Genomic DNA, 25,497 nt, shown 5'->3' with positions numbered 1-25,497 from the left:
TGGTCTGCACCTGTCCCATCTAGGCTTTTAAACATTAACTAATACATTGTTCTCTATCTATAGTGCCCTTTTTAGATAATGCCAAATAGATAAATCTTTTGACAAAGCAAAACCAACCCAAAGGGATCTAAAGGTACCACTGCTCAATACTAGGAGTCTAAACAAGAAACTCTACTCTTCTCAAGCTCTCCTCAGCCTGGAGAATGCTGACATATTTGCAGTTACTGATACATAGTTTAATATAGCAGAGAGCACCCTATCAGTGCAGGGCTACAATGCTTTCCACACAACTTGGTCAGCTACTGCACAGGCAAGTATTAAAGTGGAAGTGTATCAATCTACATCACTAACAAGCTCACCTCAAGGATGCTCAAACAGGATGATATGCTTGAGATTCTCCACATTCAAATTACTATGGAAAAAACATATTTATGGTCATTCATGGACTGCATATAATATATTTGGCCAGTTTCACACTCAGGTATACAGGTAAAATCATTCTTGTGTACAATAAATGTCATATGTGTGTATATAATGCAGTTCAATGGTAGAGGTACCTGTGCAATACTGACTTACTTGGAGACTGCATATACATTATACAGGTATACAGGAAAAGTGCTCTGCTTAGATATTTGCTACAAGAAAAACATTGATACAAGAAAAGCATTTATAAATAAAAACACGTATTATTTCAGAATCACATCTCCAGCATTTAATTCTATTTGATTTGTACATAACTGTAATTTTGTTAGGAGTGACAAAAGCTCCATGTAAGCATATCCAAGTGAACATTTTCCAGTATAATGAAGATGCAGGTTTATCTGTAGATTTTAATATTATTTTTTAGTATTCTTCAGAGAAGTCTTCATTACTCATTTTTGAGGAGTAGTTCCAAAGGGAATTGTCTAAATATGTGAAATCTATCTTAAAAATATTATAAATTTGTGACAAATATGATTTATCTTTCATTTCACTATTACTTATATCTATTAATAATTCCAATAAATTTGGGAACAATTTCTTATCTAGGTTAAATATCTTATTGATCTCTGTGTTCACGAAGTCTCTAAATATTTGTAAAATTAATCAATTCTCAATATCTTGATTGTATTTGGACCTTCTATTATCAAGAGTATAAACATTAGTACCATCTAAGGATTGATGCCGATAAATTAAGTTATGAAACCTTAAAATGTTATCATTACATAAAATAAGCAGTAAAATCATCCATGAAAAGCTAGATGCACTCTGTAGAGTCAGACAGTACCTCACAGATAATGCTAAAAAACATTGTTCAATCCCTTCTCATTCCTGCACTGCTTTATGCTGCCAACATCTTAATTAGTCTACAATCCAATCAATCATCACTCTTTGAACACTGTTATTATAAGGTAGTAAAATGTGCCACCAAACATCATTATAGGTTACATCACTGTCTGGCCTTAAATAAAACTTCAGTGGTCAGAGCTAAGGCATTGCCTTACACTTTCCCAACTAGTCACTTCCCTTAAACTCTTCTATTATCCATGCAAATGCCCTAATTTGAAAAAAAAAGTATTCTCCAGCTTTATAGACTGAGCAGAGAGCTGAGATCCACTAACAAAATGTTATTAGCTGTTATAAAATATAACAAGTAAGATGGTGACTCTGTTGTTCTCCTTCCTGATTAAAATTCCTCTCAGTCTAAGAAACACCATAAATACAACTCTTTGAAAGCACAAACAAGAGAATACTTAAACGATACCTGGCTCTGTACATGCACAGCTCCTGGCTGATAAATGCCCTGTTGTCCCTTACTATCTCCTATTCTTTCCCAGCACTTTACCCTTAGTTATTGGTCCATTATCTCCTCTGCCCTCTACATTTTCCTCGTCTTCCTTCTACTTATCCTAAAACATTCCCGGTCACCTCTTAATACTAACTCTACATTTCCTCTTTTTTTCTCTTTCTATCTAGTTCATTTCCAAATATGTTTTGTAACTGTTTACATGATGTTGTTATTAATTAGAAATACTTTGTTTAAATGTTGCATATTTGTTGATTACATGTATACCTCCGTTTACTATGTTATTTATGTAATATGATTTTTTTCTGGAACTTTTCTCACCGGGTCTCCGCTAAGAAGGGAGAGCTTTCTGACCAGTTGGATTATCCCGGTAAACAAATGAAATATGTAAATAAATAAATAAATAAAACTAATTATTAGCTGAAGGATTATCTCAGCTACACTTGCAAAGACAAATGTATACCACAGGACCCATGTACCAATCTAACTCATGTACACTGACTCCCGCTTGGTAACACAGGTACAATTTGTATTCTTAATATAAGTGGGAAGTACATTTTGCATCAAGAAAGTATTAAAATAGTTACAGAATATTTTATTTACTAAGCTATTCTACAGGATAGAAGGGGTTAAGGTGTGCAGCATCTCACTTACTGCAGAGATCCAGTGTGGCCCTGCAGACTTTGTTAATTTAGTCATGCAGATGCTAAAGTGCCCCGTGATGAAGATCATCATATCTATGGCAGACCTGGACACGTATCTGGTAAATTGCTGTCAGTATCCAAAGCTTCCAGATAATGGTGCTCCATACATTGGTCATGGTAAAAGTTAGCTGCTGGGCTCATTACCTGCTTTTATATGCAGTGTACACATGAAAAAGGTACAGAGTCTCTGGATCCATGCAGTTTGGTATTCAGACATGCTTCAGTCTCCACTCATTCGACATTCTTGCAAATTACTCCTGAATAAAAACTCAAATGTCAGTTGCTTATTAAGTTTCTACTGAATTTGCAGTCAGAAGTTGAATGTGCTGGAACAGTTCTTGACTTATTTTTCAAATCTGGCTAACTAGAAGGAGAGGGAGAACATTTATGCTAATGCATCACTAAAGTACTGTGCAGTTTGACTTACACTGGTAGCTTCTCAATACATGTGCTGAGCTACAGACTTGTATGCCTAGCTATAATTTTTTATGCAAGCACATGCCAAAGCAAATCAGAACTATTCCGTGCTAATGAGCCCTATTAATAATGTTGGGTATAAAGCATACTTGAGGCACCTTTTAACAGTGCTCTTTCTTAGGATATCTTCAGAATTAGTTCACTTTCCAGAGGTATGTCTCTTTACAGTCCTAAAGTACTTGCTGATGTGGTATACATATTCATAAAGCTCATTAATATATGTGGATTGTCATGGAATCAAACAGACTCTGTAGGCATGGCAGACTTGCATGAGGTATTCTGCAATTCTACACTTTCTTCGTAAAATTAAAGCACGACATGCAACTGTTAAATGATACTACATTTATGCCTCCTTCTTGTGTAGTGTTGGAAAGCCAGCTGCAAAAGATGTGTAAAACTGGCTTTCCAACACTACTCAAGATGGAAAGTTAAATGTAAAGGTTGTGTTCTACAGCATGCTATGGTTCTGCATCTGTTTAGGTATCCTGATGCTATAAAGTAGTTCAGTACAAGTTGCGGATATGAGCAATATGTCCACTTTTCTGAAGTGGCATCCTGTCACTTCACAAGTATTCATAGCATATGTGGACAATATATCTATATGTAAACATGCTGGCCATTGCAGTTGTGCAAAGTTTTTGTGCTCATATAGTGTCTGTTTATTACCTGCAAATTCTTTCTTTCTTGTTGATGACCATTGTCTGAGCTGATTCAGTTATTACTGTCATAGGTGTAAGACCTGTACACATTCCATATAAAACATATATATGCAGGATGCTGGTGCAGTGGTTTAGCTGACAGACACTGAGGGTGTAAGATTTCACAGACTGGGCTTTGAACCTGATATATATGCCACTTGTATGATGGTGTGCTGCATATATATGACTGGACTAGTTTGTCATTATGTGTGCATAATATTTGACATATTTTAATCATATATTATAGGGGTATTGCCTGCTACCTCTGTTTTTTTTTCCTTTTTTTCCTGAATATTATTCTGAAAATTGTCTGATCTGATAAATAGGTTCATATGTTCTTTCTAAATTTGCTGCCAAAACAAATCTCCAAGAAGTTCAGCCACATCCTCCAGTACTGCTGGGGAAATGAGTTGTGCTACCCCCCCCCCACCCTCCCACCCCCACTGTGTAGACTTTCTCCACATATTAATAGCAAAAATTTGAAATCACCATCTACTTGTTTAAAAGATTGCTATGGAACTACTCCACTGGGTAGGTAAGGACAGCCTATTCCAGAAGTGGAGTATACATTCTCTTAGGTAACTGTCATGCCTTCAGGTCTTTTTGATGTGATAGTGTAGCTGTATGTCTCAAGAATGCATGTTTGCATTACCAGTTCTATTTTGGTGAAGGTTTTCAGAGTGCTGTGTCAATCACAGCATAGAATGTCAAGCAGAGGTCACTCTGCAGGAGTCTGTATGACATTGAATGGATCAAAATACCTTCTAGTCTATCAGAGTGACTTAGGGTACTGAGGCCTGAGTTCTTTTTGGTGTGGAAACTTTGAGGTCTGTTAAGCTGATTTAGGTGCTTGGTGAGATACATGCTGATGGATATATTATACTGAATGAGGAGCCTAATAAGGAATAAATAATGTGGGATTATAATTTCTTTGAACTTTGAGAGGATGCCACAAAGGATAAGCTGTGCAAGGTAGAAAGACTTTCTAACCACTACAGAAATATGGTGGTTAAAGGAGGGTCTGATATTAACATATGGACCCAAGTTCCTGTTGATTATGTCAAATCTAAGTTAAATGTGATCTATATGGTAAGCAGAAGTGATGATAGATTTACCTAAGGAAGTCATGCTGCTTTTCTTGGAATTAAGGATAAGCCCTTGATTATTACATCAAACTTTTATGGGTCTGGGTTCACATATCAAAAAAAAAATTACTGTGAATGGCTAATAATCAAACCATAAGCAGCAAAAGTTTAACATAAGGAAAAAGCTTAACAGTGAAAAATAATTCATCAAATGACCATAGCCGGCCAACATTGTGAACATAACCAACCAAGGTGGTGGTGGGGGAGGTTGTGCCTCACACCCCTCCCCCTCACCAACTGTATATACCACCTCCAAGGTCGCAATACAGAGGAAAATAGGGCAAATTTAAAAAAGGTTTCATTTGTTTATCTTATATATTGCGGTACTTCCTGGTTGTTGGCCAACTATGTCATTTTTCACTGTTATGCTTTTTTGGTACACTAAATTTTCACTGTTTAATGTTTGATTATTAACTGTTAGCTGTAATTTTTTTTTGATTGGAGAACATAGACCTAACCTTTATTTGGTCAAGCACTTGTTGGAGAATTTGAAAATCATCATGGAATTTCATAACTGCCTCCATTTTGCAATCATCAGTAAACTTGGTTAATCAAATTTCAAGATCTCAGAGTTCATGTCACAGAAATCTATACTGAAGAAGAGGGGACACAGGGCGGAGCCTTGTGGGATCCCACTAGTGAAATTTTTCTTTTTAGAACACTATAGATTTTGCCAAACAGGCAGTTATCATTCCATTGAACTGTGTATGAGTTAATGTTGAATTGGGAGAGTTTGTCAATACCCCTAGCACTGAGTAAAAGTCAAAAGATTTGGAATTGTCTAAATAAGCAATACGGGCTATGCCCCTTGTCCACAACCTCACCAACCCTTTCAAAAAACTCAGTCAAGTTGACAGACATGATCTGCCTTTTACAACGCTGAACTGCTGTTTATCCAGGGATATAAGGTCAACCTATGTTTATCTTTTCGGCTTTTTCCAGGTAAGGGATCGCCACAGCGGAACTCCGGTCTGCTAATGATTGGCAGTAGATTTTTACGAAACGCCGAGGTGCCAGCTCGATGCCGAACCTTCAACGAAGGCACACCCATTTACACACGCATGTCTTTCGAACGCTACCCAACCATGGGGAGGACATGCAGACTCCACAGAGAAGGCACTCCCAAGCCACGCTGAGAATCGAACTGGAGAACCTCTTGCTGTGAGGTAACAACGCTAATGCTGTACCACCGTGGCTATATAAGATCAACCATTAACATTGTTTATTTCTTCAGTTATAACATGTTCCAAAACTTTGCAAATAATATTAGTGAGATAACGGGCTTGTAATTGCCGGGGTCAGTAGATGGGCCAATTTTATGCAGCTGTGTTAATATTACTTGCCCAAGTAAATCCTTGGTACTCATTCCTCAAAAAATATATATTTGCAGTAACAAAGAGTACCTGCTGTAGCAGTTTAAATGAAGGTCTTGTAGGATTTCGAATGAAACAGTTTGTTGTTTGAGCAGCATGTTTTTAACTGTATGATGGTTTTTACTCATGTACAGCTGTGTACTTGTATGTGTGTCATTCTTTGGGTACTGTCTATCATGCGTTGTGTTCTCCAGTGCCAGTACATAGCATGCATATTGCTAAAGTGACAGAACCCACTCTACTGAGTACAATTAAATATTATGAATATTATGAAATGACATAATAATGCATATCCCATGCAGGCATGCATATTTTACTGTACCTTACAAATAATTGTTTAAATAAACCATAAATGATGATCCTGCTCTTGACATATGCACTTTGTGTGTATTTAAATTAGTCCATTATGGTCCAGGAAGGATAACTTCTCATCCCATGAGAATTATATAATTAGTAATGCCCATGGGAGCATGGTAGAAATTTGACAAAGACAGGTGAAATTATATTGTCAGCATGGTCAATACTGTGGGTCACCATGAGCAAATTCTGTGGAAATGTTGATGTCACTGCACTATGCTGGTATGAGCCTAGCATTGAGCAGCATTTTATCTTTTCCAAGGATGATGCCACAATATGAACAAAAGATGACTGACTTTAATAATTGGCTTAGTTTCTGGTGCAATTCTAAGGGGCTGCAGTATCTGTCAGCATGGAATGAGATGGTCAACAGACTAGGCTGCTTTGCTGGGGATGGTCTGCACCTCTCCCCTTTTGGCTTTCAAATAGTAGCTAAAACATTGTCCTCCCCCACAGTGCCTTTTTTAAGGCAATGCCAAACTGAAAGTACTTCCGACATAGCAAATCAAAACTAAGAAAATCTAAAGGTGTTACTGCTCAATGCTAGGAGTCTAAACAAAAAGCTCCACTCCCTAAAAGCTCTCTTCACTCTAGACAATGCTACCATCTGTGTGGTTATTGAGACATGGTTTAAAGCTGCAGAGAGCACACCAACAGTACAAATTTATAATGCCTTCTGCACATTTAGACCAGCTACTACACAGTCAGGGACTAAAGGTGGAGGTGTCTAGATTTGCATAAAACATAAATATACCTCAAGGCTGGTCAAACAGGACAATGCACTTGAGCTTCACATTCATATTACCAAAGGCAAAATCCAATACCACTTCCTTGCAAACTATAGGTCCCCCTCTATGACCCAGGAAACCCATACCATGTATTTAAACTTTTTGGAAACGCTCACCATCCAACCCAATACCATAGTCATGGGTGACTTCAATTACCCCACTGTTAACTAAGAATCACATATGACACAAAACATATAGGCACAGAGATTTTTGGATTTTTGTAAACACAGACTCTCTGGACAAGGTTGTCAATGCATCAACCAGGTGTGTAACCATACTGAATCTCGTCCTCACTAATGTGAGGGAGTGCTGCACACATCCCCTAGTGTAATTCTTCCCGGGTAAGGTCAGACCACAAAATGGTCTCCTTTGAAGTAAAAATAAAACCTGAACCCCAGCTAATCCTGGACTATTCAGAAACTACTCTAAGGCTAATTTCCTACTATTAAGTGATAACCTAGCAACATTTCAAGCCACCATTACCTCTGAGAACACTGCTGCCTTTGCAGAACTGTTCACAGAAACTCTATATAAGCATGTTAATAGCTGCACAGAGGCAGCTGTACCCACTAAGAAAAAGTACAGAACTAACTCAAAAAACTTGCCACCCTGGTGGAGTCACATCATGAAAACGCTGCAACCTATTGTAACAGAAGGAAGAAAATCATGGGAAAAATTAGGAGGTGCAGCACCCAGCAGATAAAAGCACTCTCATCAAACTAACAACTCAGAGGACAAGTAAAGTCTACCAAGCCAAATATGAGGTAAATTTGTCTCCCAGGCCAAGGACACCCACAAGGAATTCTTTAACTATGTCTGCAACCTCAAAGACAATATATACTTGCATGCAGAGCTCATTGCTAATGGACCCACCTATACTGAGCCAGATGATATAGCAAATCTACTGGCTGACAAATTCAGCTGCAACTTTGCCCCACTCTTCCCCTCAATTTCCCTCAGGAAATATCATCAAATATAACAACCCTTGCTATCACTAAGGAATAGGTCCTTAATGTTCTCTCTAAGGCCAAGAACACTGCATCAATGATCCTAGAAAATATTTCAGGATGCCTTCTCAATAACATGAAACTTGATCTATCATGCCTTCTGGAATTGCTATTTAACTGTAGCCTCCAAACAGACTTCATGCCTCATGAATGGAGAACAGCCACTGTCATCCCTCTGCACCAAGGTGGGCCATCTACAGACCCTGGAATCCACAAACCCATAAGGTTCACTAGTCTTATATGTTAAGCAATGGAAATAATTATTATAGAAATGATCAATAATGACATAGGAAACATCCAGAAACTGGACCCAACCTAGACTGGTCTCATCAAGGGCAAGTCATGCGCACTCAACCTGATGGACTTCTTTGAGCAGGTCATCAAAGCAATGGATGAAGGTAGAATGGTTCACACTGCCTACCTTGAATTAGACAAGACATTTGACACAATGCCTCTCTCAGGCATTATTGACAAACTTAAGAGGTTAGGTACAAGCCCTTAAGTCACCCGGTGGATAGCCAGCTGGCTCACAGACAGGACTTAGGAAGTTAGAATTGAAAAGTCCACCTCTATAAAGAGGCCAGTCATAAGCAGAGTCCCTCAGGGATCAGTCATGGAACTACTCCTTTTTGGCATTTACTTAAGTCAAGGCCAATGTCACTGGCCACTGGCTTAATAAATTTGCAGACAATTGCAAATTAGAAGATGTCATTGAACCTCCACTGACACAAATGTTCTCCAGGAAGGGCTGACACAGACAAACAACTAGTGTCAAAGCCATGAACTTAAACTAAATGCCAAGAAATGCATAATAGTATCCTTTGGAAAGTAATTTACTCCTGATAACTATCATATTGACAACACACTCCTAACAGTTGACCCAGTAGTCGGGGACTTGGGGACACACATAGACAGTAATCTAGCATTTGACTATCATGTGCCTACAGTAGTGAAGAAATCTTTTTATGTTGTGCAACTTATAAACAAAGGTATGGTATCTAGGTCCAAGAAAGTCATTGTTCCACTGCATTTGGCATTCATCAGACCTATCACTGAGTACAATGCCCCCTTTGATATGTACCTAACCAGGCATATACAACAACTGGGATATCAGAAGAGGTTCCTTGCTAAAGGAATGCAGTGCCTAAGTAACATGTCCTATGCAGACTGCCTCAAGGCTCTATCCCTGCAGTCTGTCTCCTACAGGCTGTTGAATGGATATCTGTGCCTGGCATACAAGGAATTATCAGATCCCACTCTGATGGACCTCCTGATTATCCGCAAAAAACACCACCATAATTACCTGTTCTAAAAACTTAAATATTACCTGTGATATAAATAGGACATATTGAAGAAACAGGTATGTATCCCAGAGACTACCCCTTCTCTGGAAAAGTCCCATTTGTGTGAAACAGAGTTCTTCCTTAATGTAATTCAGTTGTATCTTGGACAATTGGATGGGGAACAGGAAATTCATCCCTGGTTTGGTACCTGTGTCTCTAATGGACACAGGCAGTCTGTAAAAGGTTCATCTCCCAGGAACCTGTTTATAAATGTTTCACCTCCCAACCCCCTGCTTGCACTTATCAAGGGTAACAGAACTTGTCAGAGATTTAAGATGCATGGCTAGACTTAAAAAGGCCAGTGTGGTTATTAGTCTAGTAAACTACTATGGACCTATGAACATAAGAACTGCCTTCTTCTGAGTACAGAACATGATGTATGTGACCATGAAGTGACATAATAATGCATATCCCATGCATACATGCATGCATATTTGACTGTGCAATGCAAATTGTTTAGTTGAACCACAAATTATTTTCATACTCTTGAAATATGCACATTTGTGTGTTCTAAATAAGTCCATTATTCTCCAGAAAGGATAACTTCTTATCCCATGAGAATTATATAATAGGTAATGCCCTATGTGATCATGGCAGAGATTTGATGAGAAGGACAGGTGATATGCAGTGAAAGAATGGGAGTTGTAATGATACTGCCAGCATGGTCAATACTGTTGGTGGCAGTAACAGCTCTGAGGAAATGTCAGCGTCAGTGCACCAACATGATCCTTCATGATTTTAAACATGTCATCCACTACCGATGGCAGTGTTAGGCCACAGGGAGATATATTATTCTAGTGCCCAAGGACATGCAGTTGTTACTGGCAACCTAGCACCACCTCTGATAGAGTCAACATATAGCAGGTGGTTGCATTGATGTTGGCATACCTGGACACCATGGTATCTAATTTATTAAGCTACTTCTCATTTCAAACTATGCAGCTCATATGTGCCAGATCTAATCATTTGTTATGTGGTTATTTCTTCTGCTGATTGACACACCAGTAGGAATTATCATGTCCCTAGTGATGACAACATGCCAGGTGCATGTTCACCTATCACACCTAATCATTTGTTACATGGTTATTCCTTCTACTGATTGACACACCAGTAGGAATCATCATGTCTCTAGTGATGGCATAATGCCAGGTGCATGTCAACCTATCAACATGCCAGGAGCATGTTCATCAATCTGTCATCTCAGGAGAAGTTGTTTTTTTCTTCTGCCGCCTTCATCCCACAAAGATTCTGACATCATAAACTACAATCCTCTTTTTATAACTGCAGCAAATTAACATTTAAAGAAACATACGCAATCTGAATGAATATTATCTCATAAATAGATGAGAATAATAACAATATGTTAAATTAGAGAATATTAAATTGCTCATTTGAAATAAAGTAAAATAAATATTTCATGTTCAATTTGTTATTTATACAATTAGGTTGAAAGGTATCAAACATATAAACCATGCCAAAACATGCATATACCCAAAGGGTTTTGCATGGCACATGGGTGTAATCAAGTGCAGTATGGTGACAGGTAAAATTACCTGTGGAATAGAACCGCTCCATGGCAGCCTGCTGGTCCTATGGCACTGATGGAAAATGAATGAATTCATTCAACTTGCTGCATGACTGCCAGGAACTGCCCTAGCATTCTATTAGCATGCTAACAGCTGTCTGGGACACTCCTACAGTATCAGCCATGTGCTGCTTAAATGACCCAGAGGCCGGTATATCAAGGCTCAGGCAGTCATTGTTTTCTTTAGGACTGGGTTACCCTGCAGGCTTCATGAATACATGTAGGGTGCACACATTCCACTCAGAGCCTGAATAAGCTCTCTGTCTAATATGTGTCTGTCTATTACTTCTTGATCAATGAGTTGGCTTAACTGCGACTTTGCTCACTGCTGTGCTGGCTGTCTGCAGATGTTAGGCACCATTTGCAGATCATCCCATTCATAACCTGCAAAACATACATTGCTTTAGTTTCTTTATTGTATCTTTTATTTTTATCAATTCTCCTGTGGAGTGTGCAATAACATATCTAAGTATTTTATATTTTATGATTTGCAACCAAATGCTGTCTCCTCTGAATGTTTGCCACAGCCTAATGGCATATACTCCCAACACTACTTTGTCACTTTTTATTGTTATGGGTGCATACATAGTGCTTTGGAATAAGGCACAGGTGCATGGAATTTGCAATTAGAATACACCATACTAATTAGCATACATGTGTGACTTCAGGTTGTTCTTGGAATCATGTATGCCCTTAGTTCACTGACTTACTATTTCAGCACATTACGCTGACAGAAATTTTATTTTGAAATCTGTCCCTGTATTTCTTTCTACCAGCTGAAATAAATCATCTAATGATTATAACAGAGGAGCTTAGTGGTAGAAATTTTTTCTCACAGCTCCTGTGTCCATCGTTCAATGTCACCTTCCAGTAACTATTTTGTGGCTAAAGTTGTACATATTCTCCAAATCTCTGCACGTGCACACGCACGCGCGCACGCGCACATGTGTGTGTGTGTGTGTGTGTGTGTGTGTGTGTGTGTGTGTGTGTGTGTGCACGTGCTTATATGTTTGGGTCCAACACCTCTGTTCTGCTGTTTCCTCCCACCTTTAAAAAATATGATTGTTGACTGGAGATACTAAATTCACCAAATTTATGTTATATTTCCCTTTGTCATTATGGGCTGGATTGTGGATGAAAAGGGTACAAGCTGTACCAGTTTAGTTGAATACTTAAAATATGCAAAACGTCCAGAAAAGAAGCACTTTAATTATTTGGCTAGCAAAAATGTAATTTCATCAGTATAAATAATAATTTGTTAAGTACATAAAATACAATGTGGAACATCCTGCATAATTTTCAAGCACATTAGGTAAGTTAAAATGTAGCTTTAAATACTAACATCATGAATCTGATAGTCATATTTATTTATTAAAATGCATACTCATTGCATTTGTTAATGAGAATTGTTGGCCATATCTGGGTATCCAGCTTTAACTCTAATTTGCTAATTATAGTAATTTACATGTAGTGTGGTACACAGGTCATGTAGACAGTGTTCATTTGGAATATGGATTTCATGGAAGTTCGACCAAACTTACTGGCTTTGCATTATTTATTTATTTAGTTAGCTTCCTGTCATGATATATCTGAGTAGTTAAACATATATGAAAACTGAAGAAATACTTCTGCAGAAGACTTTCGATATTGGAACTACAGATGTAGAATTCAGAGTAGAAATACAGATGAACTGTTACATTGTGGAACGTTTTTACTGAAAGGAAATTTGACAGACAACCTGAAGTTTCAGGTCCACAAAATTGACTTATTCTTTAATGAAAAATTTGAACAGGCTCATTGTATTACATTCCTGGATATCACTAGGGAAGACAATATAATGATATTTAGCTTGTTTACTTTTCTTGAAGAAAAGAAAGATAAAAGAAAAACACTAAGAGGGGAAAAATCATTCTCTGGGATTCAATAAGCTTTTTTTTTTTCATGCAGGAACAGTGTAGCCACTCCTGCATGGAATATGTCCGCCAAGCGATCCAGTACACTACTGGTTGATGTCTACAAGCCTGTTTACACTATTCCTGCATGGGCACCACTGCATAATGCTAATTACCTCATTTGCTGGTGAAAACTATGCAAATGAGGTGAATTAGTGATTCAGCAAGCAGGCAAGCATCCGTGCAAGAATAGTGTTAGTTGCAGAAATGTATTCGGCTACTAGCTGAACACATTTCTGCAAAAATTAAAATGGAGCCATGACAGCTCAAATAAAATCATGTTATATAATCTTTAGGTATGCCAATGGCCAAATATATGGAACTTGTCTTGCCAGGGGTCTCACTGGCACCACCAGGACAAAGACCAGATGCAGTACTGCTTCCTGATGGTGACTGCTGTCTGCTGGATCCATGTCCCTGAGAGGACTGGCCAGGACCATGTGCCTATGGCCTGCTCCATTGTGATGTGGACAGCAACCCCCCTTCACTAGTGCTGGTGTCACTATGGAAGTGTGAAGGTACATGGCCCCGTAAACTCTCAGCTGATGTTGGTGCTGACCTACATCCATGTGGCCAATGCCCATCTCCCACCACATGCTCTAGCACAGACATGCCATGGTTGAGGATTGCCAAGGTTTCACCCCATCATCTATTCATGATCTCAGTATATTGGCATGTGGCCTCAACATGGTCATGTAGGTCACCATGTAAATCAGGAAGAGTTGCATCCAACACCCTGAGTATTTGTCTGGTGTTGCATTCAGTACATGACTGTGCATCCATGACAGCCTGAAACATGTGTCTGGTGACACCTGCTGTGGCACTTGCTACAGTGGCTTCAAGGGCAGCAGTCGTCCTGCGAGCAAACCTGTCCATCCGCCTGTGTGGGACCTCACCTGCACTCTGGCTATGGCCATTGTCTACACTCACACCTGCTATAGTCACCACACTAGCATGTTCCATGCCACCACCTGCCAACTGTCCATCATCTGTGGCTGCTGGGGATAGGGAATGTGTGGGCATTGTGACTGTGTGTAGGGACATTGTGGATGACTGTGGGATGCCAATCGATGGCACAGATTCATCCCCTGAAAACACCACCTGTGCCTGAATATGATCATCATCATTGCCAGAGTCTGAGTGGGAGGGACCGTGACCACCATGACCACCTGTGGGGGAAAGACAACATACGTAAATTAATACCTGCACATACTGTTTGCTGCTACACATGCACACATGCACACACATATAAGTGAGGTGACAGACAGGCATTACACAGACCTCACAATAGCCAACTGGTGACATTTACAACACAGTCAGACCACTACATACACACCCTGGACAGGCCCTCAGCATCATGCAGTGCAGCTCTTTCCACTTAATGTTACTACTTACATATACCTCTGTGATATGTGAGTAGTGTTAGTAGGTAATGGGCCTTCAAGTAGCAAACAGTGTACCCATGTGCACATAATTGCTGTTCACCCGTACAGCACAGTGGCAACTCCTACAGAACATACCTCTCAACTGTGCAGAGTGTCACTGAATGTCTACATGTGTGGCTCATATTACTGGTCTGTTCATCATGAATTCTGTGTTTGTCTGACAGATTACTGGGATGATATGAGGACTGGTGTCACTAATTACTGACATATTTTTAGTTTCACACTTCAAAACTTGCAGTACATGTATGTTACAACAGAACCGGTTACACTAACAACCTTCTAGGCTTACAGTGGATATTATACTTGTAGACACCCCTGTTAACATGTCAGGTTTGTTTGATATATAACATGAGACCACAGAAACCATGTGATAACATTTCCTAATTTTAATGTGACCTATAACCTGTGCAATCCAATTGAAGAACAAACACATCTATTAGGGGTAACGTAGAAGTTGAAATATGTACAATAGGCTGGTTGCATGACTGTGCACACTCTTAAACTAATACTTTGATAAAGTACCTTTTGATTTCATAACAGCAGTCAGTCCTCTTGGGAAGGTGTCTATCAGCATGGCACATCTCGACTTAGCAATATTTGTACACTCTCCCTTGCAGAAGCCCTCCAACTCTGTCAGGTTGTGAGGACATCTCTTCTGCACAGGCCTCTTCAAGGAACCCCACAGATTTTCTATTGGATGTATGTGTGGACTGTGGCTGGGCCATTCCAAAACACTGATTGTCTTCTGGTGAAGACATTCTTTTATGGATTTTGATGTGTGGTATGGGTCATTGTTGTGTGGAAAGGTGTAAATCCTCTCCATCCACAGCTTTCTAGCAGACACATGAATATTTTGGACCAAAAGGGACTGGTATTTTGAACTGTTCCTAATCCACTACACCTTGGCTAAAGGCCCACTTCCAGCTTATGAACACCAACCCCAAAGCAGGACACTGCCATCACCATGCTTCACAATGGGGATGGTGTTCTTCTGATGATTCACAGTGTTATTACTGTGCCAAACAAACTTTTTGGTATTGTGGCCAAAAAGTGCAACCTTGGCCTCATTACACCATAACACATTTCCCCACATGCTTTTGAAAGACCTGATGTATTTCTCTTGAGAAATTTGCCAGATTGGGATGTTGTTCTGTATGTCAGAATGCTTCCATCTTCCAAACCTACCCCATAGGCCAGACATGTGGCAAATATGCGAGATTGGTGTCACATGTAGTACACAAATGGTACTTGTCAGAGATTCCTGCAACTCCTGTAGTGTTGCTGTAGGTCTCCTGGCAGCCTCCATGACCAGTATGGGTCTTATCTTTTCCACACATTTGGAGGGATGTCCAGTTCTTTGCAGTGTCACTGTTGCCCCATATTTCCACCACCATTTGATGACTGTCTTAACTGTGTTCCATGGTATATGTTATATATATAAGTTAGTGTGTGTACCCTTCTCTGAGCTGATGCCTTTCACAAATGAGATCCCTTTGCTGCTTCGTAAGCTGTATGTCAACTATGGCTGTTGCTGTAGCAGGCAACTGAGTAAATGTTAGGACAATCCTGGCAGGACAGCTGACCATTATTTGCTGTTAATTAAAGAGTCTCTGTAACTGATGGTGGGTGTGTACCCAAGAAGACATAATGCTGTAATAATATCGAAAGCTGCTTCAACATAATATTAGCTTAGCCTGTGCATATGTATGCATCTAGCTTCTTGTAAGTTTTTTGTGTCATAATTGTTCTCCTAACAGATTTGTTTGTTTTACAATTGAATTGTACAGGTTATAGGTCACAGAAAAGGTTGGAAGGGTTCGGAAATGTTTTATTGTTCTCTTATTTCTGTATATCACAAATAGCTGGCATTCTAACAGGTGTGTGTACACCATTTATACGCACTGTATAACACTAATTTATAAAATATGTCCCTAGTTTTGGGCCTTCACCCCCCCCCCATTTTGTCAGTCTTTATCCAGATTTCTTGCAATGACAGGTTGTGAGGTATGCTATAGATTTGTGACCTCTCTTGCAAATGGGCCCCTGTGATGATCACTGTGATCCAATGCAGTTAAACCTACACCAAGTGAACATGCATATATTGCAAAATAGCTGAGAGCAGCAGTTGTGTTCATGGTCACATGCATGACCTTAACATGCCTGGGATACTGATGAGCCACAACAGGAAAATTTCATACTTACTGGCTTCAGGCTGCTGTCCCACATGCAGACCAGAGGGACTTATGTAGTTGTGGGGGAGAAGTATTGTCAGCAGACTCACATTTGGCATTGGTACAAGATAAATGCTATGTTTCTGCACAGGTACAGTACAAGCTATGATAGTGCACAATTTGCCATCCCTCACCTTACATGTGCACATGTGTGCATTACTAAACCCCACCCACAAATGCAGTTTGAACTGACTTATGCATCTAGATACTCTATAGAAGACAGTATGACTGCTACATGATTAAATTGATGTTATTCCTGGCTTTTAGTGGAGAATGCTAAATTGTGTGCAGCATCTTAGTAGTTACTATTTTCTCTTCAGAACCTTTATAACAATACATAATAGTATAGTGTATCTTATAATAGCTTGGTATCAACTGCAGTTACCTATTTTTTTTTTTTTTTTTATGTTTCGTTTTTTTTTCTCTGCTATCCTTGCATTTTGTGTTGCTCATAGAATTGTGCAGTTTCTTACAAGGTATGCTGCTCCTCCCCTGCATCCTCTATCTTAGTTACTTCGCAATCAGAGTGTTTTAAAATTTCAGACCTAATATTTACCTTCTTTTCCTTTTTACTTCTAGTCCCCTCAGCAAAAGTTTCATCCTGTGTCTTGATCAACCTCCAATCAACCCAAGGCTGTCTCGTTGCCCTGTACTGTGAGACTCTGCATTGGTGGAACACTAAAGTGCTTTCAGCAACACTAGTGTATGCTAGAGTTGTATTTAATCTGTCCTCTAAACTGAAGACTCTTTCCCCTTTCACTGTATGCAAGCATACTACTGCCCCCCCCCCCGATTTTTCTCTTCCTATTGTACTCCTACGTCAATTACTTAAAACTACTTTCTCTTGGAAAAAGTTTACCTATGTACCTGCAGCCCATACATCAATTATTTTTTCCCTATAGAAGTGGTGGTCCTTTTCACCACACTGTACTAGATTAGTAGCATAAGATTTGTAGTTATTAAGAAGATACTGCACTACAGTAAACTACAGTACACTAAAATGTACCTATGTACCTGCAGCCCATACTTCAATTGTTTTTTCCCTGTAGAAGTGGTGGTCCTTTTCACCACACTGTATTAGATTAGTAGCATACGATCCGTAGATATTAAGAAGATACTGCACTACACTGACCTGGAATTGACTTTGCTTGGTTTTCCTGTTTTTTTTTTTTTTTTTTTTTAACAGCTGGCCTAGTCCAGTTTTTCTGGCTCACAACCTTGTATTACTTTGTGTCTACCCCCTCCCCCATCTTGAACCTGCACACCTCCCTCTAACTCCTGCTTAATTACAGAGGTATAAAAAAAACCTGATGTAGAAAGGCACCATATTTTGACTTAGCTTTTCTGCCTTTCTTCATAGGAATCCCCAGTAGTGTGCTCGCATGTAAGTGCTACCTGGTAATGTTTTTGTTTGTGATTCCTATTGCTATTTTTGTAAAGTTCATCCTAAGGGGATCCTACAGTGCTTCTGTAACCACTCTGCCTCCCCAAGAACTAACTTTAAACGTGTATGTACCCAATTGTAAAATAAAGATATATCCTATACCTACCACTGTTGTGTATTAACCCTGCATGCATTCGCTATCAGTCTACCATGGATTTTATCTACCTTTACTCTCCTAGGCTCTTTCCCCCTCCTCTGAGTGCTCATAACTTACCATTTTACATACTCAGTTAGTCCACCAGGTGGCATTGTTCAACCACTACCTATGTTTTAATACAAACCAAAAGTACTGTAACTGTTCTATTAATTTACCACTGCCCTGTTTAACCTTATTAATACTTATTATATTCTACTAAACTGCTACTGCCCTGTTTTCAGCTCCTATCCTCTGTCATCCCTCTGCATCCTTCTAATTTCACACACACAGTGCCTTATGCCAGTACCTCTTTACCTCTGAGCTAGTTCTCAGCTTCACTGATAACTTTTCACTGACTTTCTTCCTTCAACTTGGCTCTACCTGCTCCATTCGCCCTACGCACTCACTCCGTTCCCCTATCCTTCCCCCAATTTCCACCTGCCCCCACTACTCCTACTTTTATTTCAACCACTCCCCACCCACTCAAGACAACCATCCAGTCAAAGCCTTCCCATCTTTACCCCTCCTCCTTTCACCCATAATAATTAAATACATCACTAATTAAATACATCACTCTTTCACTACCCCGTCTCTCCCCACAGCTCTTCTCTCCAACTACAAATCCTCTCATATTAAACTACGTTTTTCTAACCATGCTTTCCTTATTGTTCCTAACACTCCAAACCCCCATCTCCATCCTACTACTACTAACAACTTTATAGCATGACAGCACTTATCCCTCCAATCAGCTACCACTCTCTACTCCTTACCATATATCTACACACAACCATCTCCTCCCTCATGCAAATAATCAGTTATTTTCCATCTCCTCCTCTCTGTTTCAGCTCAACCCTCTGCACCTTTTTAATCCTAAAATTATTTCCACTACTGCTAAGACACTTACACTTAAACAAATACTAGGCCATCCAGAATGTCCTAAATCCAAACCAAAACACACTAAAATAACTTCCTTCAATAACCTCGTCTTAGCTGGAGACATTCACCCCAACCCAGGACCTAGCCCACGCACAGATAACAATTACCCTCCCCCTTCCTCTAATCTTTCAACCCCCTACAATACTCTTACATTTTTCAACCTCAATGCCCAGAGTCTCAACAACAAAGCACATCAGTTTCAAGCATGGGTAAGTCATAACCAACCTGACATTGTAGCCATCTCTGAAACTTGGCTTAAACCCCACATCTCTGACTCTGAAATCCTACCCTCTGGACTTCACACTCTTAGATATAACCGCCCAAAGAAAAAAAGCGGAGGCATTGCATTAATCTATTCCAGTCTACTTACCTTAATTCCCCCCTACCAAACCCCATTCCTAAATTCGCCAGTGCAGAACTAACAGTCGGTCTATTAAAAATTAATAATCACAAAAACCTTTGGATCATCACCCTTTATATCCCACCTGGAAATAATGTCTCAACCATAGAAAACGTACTCCAGTGGGCCTCAGCTGAATTAACCTTGAAACTTGCATACTAAGCGATGTAAACATCGACTGGAATAAAATCAACAGTCTCATACCCTTCATGCCCATTAACTTCTTTAACTTTACTCAAGTAAGCCATTCCATCACCAGACCCAATAAAACAAAAAACCCAGGATCCACTCTTGACTGGATCTTAGTCACACATTCAAATAAAATTACCAACTCTGACACCATCTCTGACTCTATTAGTGACCACCTCCCAGCTTTCATTTACTGTGCAACCACCTCCCATCCACACCAACACCAATATCTTCAGACCCGCAACCTTAGAAAATTTGATCCCAAAACCTTCTTTAACTATCTCAAACAAATGAATTGGAACATTTTAAAAACCCTTCCACTTGATAAAGCCATAGACCACTTTAATTCTACGTTTCTAGATGCTCTAACTTCCCTAGCACCACCAAGGAAAAAAGAAAAAAAACTATAACTACCCCTTGGCTAACCAAAGAAACAAAGCAATTTATGGATCAAAGAGACAAATCCTGGAAGCTTTACCAAAAGAATAAACTTCCTGAAACCCTTCTCCAATAAATACATCTCCATAACTTTGCAAAAAAACAAATCTTCAAAGGCAAAAAAATCCTACTACACTAAATTCCAATCCAAGCATCCACAAAACCCTAGACTTTTTTGGAACTCCATAAATTTATTCCTCAGCCCAGGCTCCAAAAATAACCCCTGTCTGGACCCAAGTAAATATGACCTCAAATTAGCTTCACTCTTCAACTCTTTCTTTATTGAGTCATTATCCATCTCCACTAACTACATAAAAAGATTTCTATCCAAACTTAATTAATAGATCCATAAAGGAATCCTATGTCCCTAAACTCTGGCATTCCACCTTTATTCTTCCTCTCCACAAGGGAGGCAAAAACACTAACATTTCAAATTCCACCCTATAGCTCTTCTCTCTAATCTCCAAAATCCTAGAAAAATGCATCCACCTCCAACTTATGCCTTTTCTGGCTAAAAAACAACTTCTTACCCCTCCCAACATGGCTTCTAACCAGAACATAGCAACATAACAACTCTACTCTCATTCTTAGAAACTGTCAATCAAGCCTGATATTCTGGGAACTTAGTATCTACAGTGCTCCTAGAGCTCTCTAACGCATTCCATACTGTTTCCCATAAGCACCTTCTAAGTCACCTCTCAAACCTAAATCTCTTGTAAAACACACTTTTCTGGTTGGTTCCCTATTATTTAAGCGAATGTTCAATATTTCAAATGTCACTTTGTCGACAGCTAAATGTTGAAAAGGCCAAATCCTGAACAAACGGAACAGTGATGTTTTCCTAGGGGAAAAAAATTACTGGGCCATTTTCGGGACTTTGTTGTTTCCTCCACTGTGGTGCAATCTCAGAGTTGGTATATTTAAGTAGGGGGGTGTGGAAGGCACAGCTCCCCCACTTTATTTTGTATTTGGGCTTTTTTTTTTTTTTTTGCAGACCAGTGATTTTTTTCCCCCTAAAAAAACAATTGCTGTTCCATTTGTTCGGGATTTGAAGTATTCAACATTTAGCCGTCGATAAAGTGACGTTCAAAACATTGAACATTAACTTTTTTAATAGGGAAGCTCCTGGTTCTCAAGCTGTTAGATAGATCTCAGACTGTGAAATGGAAAAAAGGCACCTCACCTTTCTTACCCACCCCTACTGGAGTACCACAGGAGTCCATCCTTGGACCAATGCTGTTTAATATCTTTATCAATAACTTTCACTCTGCTATTCCTAATGCCAAAGTCATCCAATATGCATGTGACTCTACACTTGTCTGCTCTACCTCTAACCTTCCTGAACTCCTATCTAAAAGTCAGACTGCTTTCTCAACTACTGAGATCTGGATGCACCACAATCACCTTTCTCTCAATCCTAACAAATCTAAAATACTACTATTCACACCCTCAAAATCTTTCTCTTTTGATAAAAATTCCTTCCAAGTCTTTAGCCAAACCAACTCTCTGATTGAATTTGTTCCCTTTGCCAAACTACTCAGTTTAACTATAGATGAACACCTCAAGTTCAACATCCATATTTAGCAAAATATAAAGAAAACCCACCAAAAACTAGGTATGCTATACAGGAACAACCACTTCCACTCTACTTCTACCAGGCATACTCTGGCTTCCTCTTACCTCCTTTTCTTCTTTCTGTATGGTGCCCTGCTACTAACTAACCTATTCTCTCCCATTACTTCCAAACTTGAAAGCTGTTACAACAAAATTTCTAAATTTGCCACCAATGCCAAACATTCCACTCATCACTGTGTTACCTTCCAATCCCTCAAGTGGTTAGAATTCACAAATTACCTGGACTTCCTCCAGCTCACTACAGCACATAGACATATTTAATCCAAACAAATGCCTCTACCTAACATCTCCCCCCCATACACCCCAAATAGAACTCTCAGATCTGAACACAAAAACATAATTACTGTCCACAAATCTAAACGTCCTGCTGGACTACTTCTCCTCTCCTTCTCCTTAGGTAAGAAATGGAACTCTCTCCCTTCCACACTAAGGACAATGTCAAACACAAACTTCAAAACTCAGCTTTACACCTACCTCTCCTCCAAATGGAAATGTAACTGCATTCTTCCTACCTAGAACTCAAACAAAAGCCCCTGGCAGGGTATCCTTCTGAGTTCCTAAGCACTTTATACCTGGCTATAACCTTCTATTGCTAATTCCCATAAATCTCTCACACTCTGTAAATAGTATAAATAGCTTTTGACTTTAACTGTGTGAATTTGTTAAAATGTATCTGCACAATATTTTTCCACTATGGGCAATGTTGCTCACACTTTGTATTATTTGATATGTATTTGTACTTGTACTTTTATTTTTAATGGACTACTGTCTGTACTGTAATTTGTTTCATTTAGCTTTTCTCCCTAGGCCTCTGCTGAAAAAAAAAATAAAAAAAAATAAATATATATATATATATATATATATATATATATATATATATATAAATGCATAAATAAATAAATGTGCACTGTGGCCTTACCTGGACATTCCTCACCTGTTGCCTGAGTGCCACCCGCCTCCATGATTTGTGTTTCATGTGTTGGCTGTTGTGTGGGGGCTGCCCCAAGTTTGGCAAGGAGCACCTCTGTTGCCATAAGTGGGGCCTGTGTGGCTGGACCCCCACCTGTAGCAGTATGGTCCCTGGCCATGGCAGCAGCCCTTTGCTGGGCACGACTTATCAGGTCAGTTGCCTGATGCCTGACCTGATCGTATGTCTGGCCATGGTGGCCCAAGGTGTTAACTCTGTGGACAAGGTAGTCCACAGGGCAGTCCGCTTCCACAGATTTTCTTGGCTACAGCTCAACAGCACAGCATGGTGTTGGATTATGACATCAGTGATAGCTGCACTTTCTTCTGCAGGGTATGCTGCCTGATGCTGCATGCCACCTGGAAGACATAAACAGGGAAACACATCACAGGACCTCAAACATTGCCCAGAGTTATTTACAGAGCCAGCACATCAACATTGCCTATCATCAGCCACCACTTACAACCACATTATACCCCTGTCATCTATCAGTACAGTATGAACCTGCATTGCACTCCTAGTCCTGATGTGTTATGTTCCTGCCAATGAGGGCCAATACATTGTATAAACCACCATTCATCATTCACATTTGTGTAGAGGGATAACATTGGCCATCTTCCTTGCAGATGTGATGCCAATGGTGCTTAGGCTTTGCTTGCATACAGCGTGTAATGGAGCTGGAAGCATATGCTTGAGTTCATGTAGGATGCAGACAGGAATATTATCAGGTCCCATGGAGACTTGCTTTTGTTGACTTTGATTAGGCAGTATGTAGGGGAGGGGAGGGGAGTGGGTGCTGTGCGTATCCACCTATACTGATGGTGACCCAGGGGGTTATGTTTGCCCAAAACCTGTCTGCAGCAGGTTGGCTATAGTGTGTGTGTATGTGGTGTGATTGACCATCATTACAGGGTGGGTTTGATTGTTGCCTCTGAGACTGCAGACATATGTGAAGGCAGCCTTGTGATTGCCCTCGGTGGATGTTTCCAATTTGTACTCATAGTTAGCCTTGCAGTAATCCACCTGTGACCTTATATGCTCATTCCGACAAAGGTTGACTTGCTGTGAAGTGATGCCTGCTTCTACTTGGCCCTGTACAGCCAATATAGTGACCAATTATGTGGTTTGTGTATTGCTGCTGTCAAGCAAAAGGGATTACTCTACTTTGGTGGAGACAGGTTTTACAAGTAAGGTCTTGCTGAGTCCATACAGCTATGTAGGTGGCCATATAGCTGTTTGTAGCAGGCATGGACACAAGATCATAACACAGTCGGACACCTCTCCAGTTTCAACTTGATAGTCATGTTTATTCTAATACCCATGTGTGTCAGAGCAATGCAACAACCAGTAGCTGTCAAAATCTAACTCTGTTGGATGGACAGAAACTAAGATTACATACATGTACAACATGCACAGCTTATTTAACTGATGTTTTGCATCCCATGTCTGTTGTTATGAGGCAGCCAGGTAGACCTACTCATACATACATGTGCACAGGTAATACCTGATATACATTTCTGTTGTATGTCAGTATAGCACACTGTATTTACATTCTTGCTGCTCAGTCATTCCTATCAACCTGTTAGAGCAGGACATCTGGAGGATGCCACACATACATGGGGGGGGGGGGGTGATGGGCCAAAATTAGTGACACTTTCTTAATATCGCTGTAACACACTTAAGTCATTTGAAAGCACAGTAGCCTTTGCATTCACAGACATACCCTGCAGGATGTCCGACGCTCATATGGCAAGAAGAGAGTAGAAAGGCTAGAAGTGTGGTAGTATGGGTAGAAACTTTAAATGTTGGCAGTATGTCTAGTTTGGGGACAGAGCTAGTTGATATGATGCACAGATGGAAGGTTGGTATATTGTGTGTGCAAGAGACCAGATGGAGGGAGGGGGGTAAGGCTAGTTGTATCGGAGTCAGCTTCAAATTGTTCTATCATGGTGTGGATGAGAGGAGAAATGGTGTAGGGGTTATCCTGAAGGAACAGTAATGCCAAGAGTGTTTTTGGAGGTGAAAAGAGTGTCAGACAGAGTGATGCTTATGAAGCCGGAAATTGATGGTATAATGATGACTGTTGTTAGTGCATATGCACTAACAACAGTCATCATTACACCATCAATGATGACTGCTGTTAGTGCATATGCTCTGCAAGTTGGGTGTGTGATGGATGAGACAGAATAACTTTAGAGTGAGTTGAATGAAGTGGTGATGAGTGTAACCAAGGGTGAGAGAGTGGTGACTGGAGCAGATTCCAATGGGTATGTTGGTGAATGGAACAGAGGTGATACAGATATGTTTGGTAGGTATGGTGTTAAGCAAAGGAATGCAGAAGGTGAGATAGTGGTGAAGTTTGCAAAAAGGATGGACATGGTTGTGGTGAATACGTATTTTAACAAGACAGATGAACATAGGGTGACATACAAGAGTGGAGGAAGTTGCACACAGGTGGATT

This window comes from Protopterus annectens, chromosome 8.part0 (genome assembly GCF_019279795.1).
Source record: "Protopterus annectens isolate FY-2018-M chromosome 8.part0, PAN1.0, whole genome shotgun sequence".
NCBI lineage: Eukaryota > Metazoa > Chordata > Ceratodontiformes > Protopteridae > Protopterus > Protopterus annectens.
Note: the sequence above shows the minus strand (reverse complement) of the source record.